General features: G+C 45.3%; 1 long non-coding RNA gene across 1 annotated transcript; it reads right to left on the reverse strand.

Annotated features, from left to right (window-relative positions):
* Window positions 1–4,850: 4,850 nt before the first annotated feature.
* On the reverse strand, window positions 4,851–5,832 carry LOC104593877 (uncharacterized). Its single transcript, XR_016075965.1, has 2 exons — window positions 5,640–5,832; window positions 4,851–5,512 (listed from the first exon to the last, which is right to left on the reverse strand). It is a non-coding gene; the product is annotated as an uncharacterized LOC104593877 (long non-coding RNA).
* Between the last annotated feature and the right edge of the window lie 1,872 nt (window positions 5,833–7,704).

Here is a 7,704-nt window from a genome sequence, read left to right on the forward strand (position 1 = left end):
CTGGAAGGCATCGGCATGGTCGTTGGGGTCAATGGACCCGTCATAATTGTCAAGTGAGGGGAGTTTGATGTCTCTGGGCATGGGGACTGCAAGGAGTTCTGATGACAGGGGGAAGGGACTAAGAGGACTGGGGTAGCTTTTACCTCGTCCGAACTCGCTTCTTCTTTGCCTCGGAGCTCGAGTAGGATGCGAGTTGCAGTTTGACGACTTTGTCGGTGGCGCCTCTGCTGCTTGGGAGGCCCGACACTGGCATTGCTTGCCTCGGTGCTCCCAAGCTCGATGGGCCTGGACTGTTGGGGGTAGTCCGCGGATAAGGCGCTGAACCGGTTCTCGGTGTACAGGAGCCCATCCTGAGGGTGCCGAGGTGATGCTGTTTTGACAGATCGGGTTCCTGATCAGTCGGCGTGTGGTGAGGTGGGGGCCGCAGCTCGCTCTCTCCTACCAGGGGATGAGGCCTGGCTCCTAGAGGGGCTTCGAGGCTGGGAGGCCTGAGCTTGGGGAGCCCGAGCTTGGGAAGCCTCCTGGTGGGGGTGCCCGCCTTGAGGGGAGGGCTTGGCTCGCCTAGCGGTGGGGTGCTGAGGTGGGAGCTACGGCTGACTTTGAAGCAGTTGGGGGAACTGCTACTGGTAGTGGTACTGGGAGACATGGTGCAGCATCTGCTGCTGGTGGATTTGTTGTTGTTGAAGCTACTGCATCTGGGCTTGGATGGCCCACATGCCATGCATCAGTTCATCGAACTGGTACTGGCTAGTTGTCGGGGGAACAATGGTAGGTTCAGCAAAGGTGGTTCCAACAGAGGGAGGAAGGGGGACGTTCATGGAGGGAAGATTCATGGGCGCCATTGTTCGCGGCGCACTCAGGCTGGGGATCCCATCCACCGAAAAGGGGATGATGAACTGTCCGATGCATACCACGGGGACTTGAAGTTGTTCCCTGGTGGCGTTCATCTCCGTGCTATGTCCAGCATTACTGGAAGAAGCCATAGGTGTTGGGGTTTCTTGGTCAGAAGGTTCTACGAAAGTTTTAGAGGGGGGCTTTTAGAAGCGTTTCCTACAAACGGCGCCAAATGATGTTGCGCAATCCGGTTGGTCCTAGCTGTCAACGACCTTGCCTCTGACTGGAGCAACAGGTGCCTGAAATGGGGAAGAAGGCGAGGAGTCTCCGGGGAGGAACCTGGTGAGAGTGCTCCGAAGCTCAAGTTAGTATTTCCTCAAAGGCAAGATCAAAACCAGATAGCACAAAGTTATCACGTACCTCCATTCTCGGGGGTAAGAGGGCCTTTTATAACCACTTCGCACACTCACTCCCAAGCTCCTGTCAGGTCGGGTATCATTACCTCTGTTGGGGCAGGCAACCACCACTGCTCTCTTTGTCGGAGCCGTCTCTGTAACTGGAGGTGGCGGTGGCAGGTGGTCGTTGAAGTGCGGCTATCAAGCGTCAGATCCCAAGTTAGTCTGGTGCGCCACCTCAGGATACGGACTCTGGTGTCAGGTACGGTGGTTCAGTTCGGTGGCCAAGAGACGATGTGCCGGAGTGGTGCATGAGGTAAAGTCTTGAGTTTGGATAGAAGTGTGGCCCGAACTGCCCTGGGGTGGGCCAGTTCGGGTTGTGGCCCTTTGTGCTCCTCGCAAGGTTTGGGGCCAAGGGGAGAGTTCGGGCTTCTTTTGGGGAGCTCGGGTCACAAGTCCCTCTTGGGGGAGTTCGGGGTTCCTCTTCTTGGAGCTCGCGCCTTGAGCACTGTCAAATTTACCTCCATCAGTCATGCTCCTGACTGACCCACAAGGTTGGTCTCTCATCTCCTTGACGATTTTGGAAAGATACCTTGAGCTGTCTCTTTGGGAACTTCTTCCACCTTGAGCATGTCTATTGGCTGAACTTTCCAATCCGGGTGATAGACAGGTTCCTCACTACCCTCAAAACCTCATCCACCTTGCGTCGCCCTTGGTGGCCCTGACCTTAACCAAGGAGGCAAAGACCTCAGCCACCTCTCCACGTAAAAATCTAGCAACCGACCTCACCTTCAAGCCCAATGCTGTCCTCTTCTTCCAGGCCTGAGCTTCTTGGAGCCTTCATATATAATCCTCCTCGACATTCTTTAGTTGTTCCTCTGCAAACACCATCTCAGAGTCTACAAACAATTAGTAAACATAATCACACTCTAGTAATCAAAAGACAAACATTGAGAGTCAACAACTTAGTGACTCCATTACCCAGTCGAGTTGGGTACAACTCAGTGCAGATTAACAAGGCATTGGATGTACACTAATAGACATAAACCTTGAGCTTGTCCAACCACACTGTGCCTTCTTTCTCCTCATCAGAAAGGAGCTTTGGACCAAGCACCTTCACTTTGGTTTTTGGGACAACGAGTTTGGACTCAAAGGGCTACCCCATCTTGACACTTCACAAAAGAAGAACTTCCCTTTCCATTCATGAATCGAGGAGGGTCTCCGAACAACACCTTCGAGTTCGAACGAGCAGAAAAGTAATAGTATCCCCTTTGTGCTTCTTCAAAAAGAGGAGGGTGTGGAAAATGTTGAAAGTCATCGGCTGGCCATGGATGATACAAAAGCAAAGGAGTCTGACCACATATAAGAAGGAGTTGGGAACTAATTGGATGAGTAGCATACAATGGTCCCTTAACATGTCTAGTAACCCCTAGTATAAGGGGAACCTAAGTCCAACTTCGAGGCTACCCTCATAACACAAATTAAGCTCGCCTGGCCGAGGTGAATCGGCCCTCTCTTCCTTTCTAAGGCACTTGAGCTCGAATTCCAGAGAAATTGAGTATAACTTTATAATCCCACCCATGTCCCTCTCATGCAAGGTATAAGAAATATTGCCAAGACTAGTAGGGGCCCAAGTTGGAACCTCCTCAACCTCTTTGGCCTCCTCAATAGGGTTCACCTCAACCTTGGTTAAAGGAACAAAGTCCTCATCCACCTCCTCTCAAACATCTCCCTTAGATTTGACTCCAAGGATTTCCACCTCGACCTCAACCTCATCATCCTTGACTTCAGCCTCATCCACCTCGACCTTGGCATCGTTGGTGTTAGTCTCGGGGACCACCACCTTAACTTTCTCGTCTTGAGGCAATCCACTCTCACTACTCCGCTCGCTACCCCAGTAGGAACAACTCGACTCCTAAGACCACAATGAAGAGGAAGACGAGGACATGGCAACTTACTACTGAATTCTACACCAAAGACAAGCACCCCATACGAGGATGAAGGCTCTAACCAAACTCCAACAGGCGTTTTCATTCAAATGAAAAAGGTATATTGTTATGGTCACACCATCCGGCAGCGCACTGCGGCGTAGTTATAGGCAGCAGCATGAACAGTAGGCACCGCCTGGCAACGCCGCACAGCAGCACGCACCGCCGATAGCGCGCAGCATGCACCGCCTGGCAGCACACAGCACGCACCGCACGACAGTAGCACTAGGCAGCAGCTCGCACCGCATGGCAGCAGCACGCACCTCATGGCAGCAGCACCGCGAGAAGCGCGCACCGCCCGGCAGCAACAGTAGGGCGGGGCCCACACGACAGCTCATCAGGCTGGGCCCACACTTATCTTACCACATCAGCTCTGCCTGCCAACTCGTCGCCAGCTTACCTTATCCCTATCTTATCCCTTATCCCTTATCCCTATCTTATCTTATCCTTATCTTAAGAGTGTGTTACCATTAGGAGTAGGTAATTAGGAGTTTGAGTTCAAGTTGGAGTTTGGGTTTAATTAGGAATTTCCTTCTGTAATCTCCTATTTAAGGAGCTACGAATTGAAATAAAGGCATTCAGTTTTCCAATCAAGAAAAGAGTGAGGAGAGTTCGGGTGGTCTCTTGGACAAATCACCCCAAGGGAGAGTTCGGGTGGTCTCCTGGACAAATCACCCATTCAGTTTTTGCAATAGGGTCTGCACACAAGAGAAGACGCAAGGCAAAGCAAGACTTTTTCACCGTGGACCGACCATGACAAGATCCTACGCGCGGGACCATAACATATATCGATTTGTTCCTCACCGTAGTTTAGAATTTTAATTTTTCAAGTTTCTCCCGGGTAGATTCCAATCATTGGAATTTAATGTTTGAACCAAGCCCGATTTGAGTCTAAAATGTTCAGCTTGGTCCATGAAGAGAAGTGAATAGCTCCACAACCAAAAAATCAAGTAGCTCATCTGCCTAATGGCTGCCAAACACATTGCTCCCTGACTTCGGAACTAGGGGTAGGTGATGGGGGCATAAACCACCCTTGTTGAACCTCTAAGTGAACCCTAATGTTAACGACACTTGACTGAGTTGCTCAGCATGGACGACGTAGGGAATGGCTATGCGTGCACTATCATTTGCCACGGAGGGTGACAGTGATGCACAACACAAATCTTGAGCAAAGGGGGACACATGACGAACACTGGGCTCTATCCAACTTCCTTCATACTCAAAGTACGAAAATAACCTCTGGGAACCTTGGTTAAAGACGATCTTGGAACACACCACGTGAGGAGCACAACGACACTCCCCTGTACGTATTTATGGGCACACCATCCAAGGTACTTCTCTCTCCACTTTCTGGCATTTTAACTTTCTCTCTTTAGCCCTTTAGACTTTCTAGCTCAATTCAGCTATGACCAGCTCGGCTTAACCGACGTCTTTATCCTCTTATGGACTTGAGCATCAGAATGTTCCTTCACGGAAAACCATCTGAGGACCTCTGGACTTCTCTTCTTTCAAATCAATATTAGATCAGTTTCAACTTGTCCAGCTTATCAAGACGTTTATCTGTTGTTCATCCACCTCAACCTAGACAATATCACTTTATATATAGTTTATAGATAGATAAGAAACTTGAGTATAAATAAATTAAGCATAACCTTTCATAACAGTCTATTTAATTTCCATGCATTAAAGCATATAATTAAGACATATTTCAGACTTGGGCCTTCATTAATTCCACAAAAACACCACACATATACTTGTTCTTGAACCATGTCTATCTTGCATATAATATGGTCATATATGGTTCAAAAGAAAGCATATATGACCTTTAAAATTGCTCCATTAGGTTCTTGAACCATGTCTATCTTGCACTATTATTTTACACTACACATGGAGATAGAAAATATTGATCAACAAGCTTGTGCGACACACATGCAGCCTTCTCCGCATTTGAAGAAAGCATTGGCACTATCAGCTGGTCCCTCAGTCCTGGTGACGACAATAGTCCATCCTTCTCCACACTTGCACAATACCTCACCTACGCCGGGACACGTGGCTAACTTGACTGGACAACTAGCACCCGCCGTGCAGGTGCAGCCTTCACCGCATTTGAAAAAGGCCTTGCCACTATCAGGGCCTTCAGTTCTGGTGATGACACAACTCCATCCTTGTCCACACTTGCAGAACGCCTCGCCAGCGCTGGGGCACTCCATTTCATCAGCTGTAGACTTGTTTGGGCTGTCAATACTGCAAAGCGTATACTCAACTTTGATGGTTTTGCTTCCCGATACAGACCTACTAGCAAAACAGAAGGCTATACTTTATTAGATTTCTTATGATAATCACTGTGGTCTCATGTGTATATGTACATCTTCCAACCGATAATTAGAGTTTATGTACTGGGGCAATTAATTCATCAACTTACCTGCAGCAATCGCCTTTGCCGGAATCAGTAACCTTCCCAGTCTCGGCCATTCTTTCTGATCGATCTGCTCAGCAAGACAGCTGGTCTTGTAGTACCCTTGGTTTATAATCAAGCTAGCTTGATATGATCTAATTAAATAATGGAGAAATACTCACCGACCTTAGTTTGGATTTTTAGAGCATAACGTGTCATCAGTTTTCACCTTCAACATTGAATCTTATCGCTACATATATAATGCTAAGTGCTGCCAAAAAAGCATCTCGATAACATGTGGTGGTGGTGGTGGTGTCTCATCAGTTTATGGCACCTTATATAAATACATCATCTATTGCGTAAGCATCTATATAATGATTGATCCCATTATCTAACTTTAACTATTATGGTGGCTTGTTTGTTTTGGTGGTGTCTCATCACATTTATTTATTGTCAACTTGGTGATCGAAATTCAAAGATCAAAATATCGATTGGGGTATCGTACCATATTTTGCGTTACTTTTATTTATTTATTTTTTAAACTGGTTCAGAGGGCTTATTAAGGCTTGTCTATCCTTTCCATTAGGTCAGACCCTGAAATACCGTTATGGAGGCATATCAAGATGTCAGCCATATGATAAATCAACCGATACAGTCAGATATATATCGAAATTTTGAACCTTGCACCAATCACTAATCACTGATTAGCACTGGGCAAAGCAAATATTTAGAGGATTTAAGAGGCAAAAGTGCTTTATTTGAATACAATTTGGACGGGCATAGATGGTTAAATGAATATTTAGGTATGCATGAGTAAATAAAAATCAAGTACTTTAATTAATTATATGAATGGAACGTTTATATTGATAATAAGAAACTTTAACTCGCATAAAAATGATCAACATAATGAAAGCACAAAGTATATTCTAAAATGAAAATGCAATGAAAATAATTTTAAAAAAAATCAAACAAAAACAAAAACAAACAACAAGGATTTATGAGGTTTGATTTATTTTAGGATAAAATATAAAAATCTCCCTTAAAATTTCATTTTAACAAAAACCTCCCCTGAACTTTTTGGAAAGCCCAACACAAACCTCCCCTGAACTTTTTCAAAATACTCATTTTACCCTTTTTATATATGATATTCATATAAACTTTTACCAAAATAACCCTAAAAGAAACTTCAATATGAATCACCCACTTGACGTCCTGTCTTATATTTCAATCTCCCATACATGGAGTTTAGAAGAGAGAGGAAACATTCAGCCACCATAGACTTTTCCACCCTCAAAACTTCCTTTACACAATCCAACTCATGTAAACCCACCCTCAATACTTCCTTTACACGAACCAACTCATATGAAGAAATAAAAGATTACACTGTAAGGCCTGAGACCTGGATCAATCGCATGGTTGAAAGATATGACAATTGAGTTTTTCATAGAGGGACCCGAGATGGGTATCAAACTTGTTTCTGAGGTCACGGCCATGGCCAATTGAACTATGCAACATCTCCTCTAAAATCATAGTAAGCCAGAGGTCCTTTCAAAACCTTGTCGTGAGATCTACAACCGTCGTATCACCCAAGTACACTTTCATCAAAGCAAGGAAGATTTATGTAGGTTTTGATTTGTTGATTGGAATTATTGAGCAGCTTTGGCTTTATTTTCTATTCCTCTTGTATCATCAAATCCCCAGATTTTGCCGTCATCCTTTTTCCTAAGAATCGTAGAATTTTGGGAAACATGCCTATGGAGTTGGAAAATGCATCCATCATTATTGTTTCTACAACTTCAGAAAAAGCTAGCGCATCTTCGTCTGGTAACCAAGCACCTACGTTGTCGACAACAACAACAAAAAAGCGCAATCTTCCTAGAACCCCGAGTAGGATTAAAGATAAACATCTAATTAATATAAAAATTGCATCATTTTGCCATGTTTCTTTCCTTCATTCTATTTTTTATTTGGGTTGCAGATCCATAAGCAATTGCGGAACTTTGTTTTCTAGTCTTTGATTGTGGTGTTGACGTTGTTCTTATTGTTTGTTTATTCGTTCATTCTTGAAGGCAAGATAGATTTATCACTTATA

This window comes from Nelumbo nucifera, chromosome 5 (assembly GCF_055504915.1).
Source record: "Nelumbo nucifera cultivar China Antique chromosome 5, China Antique-T2T, whole genome shotgun sequence".
NCBI classification, from domain to species: Eukaryota; Viridiplantae; Streptophyta; class Magnoliopsida; order Proteales; family Nelumbonaceae; genus Nelumbo; species Nelumbo nucifera.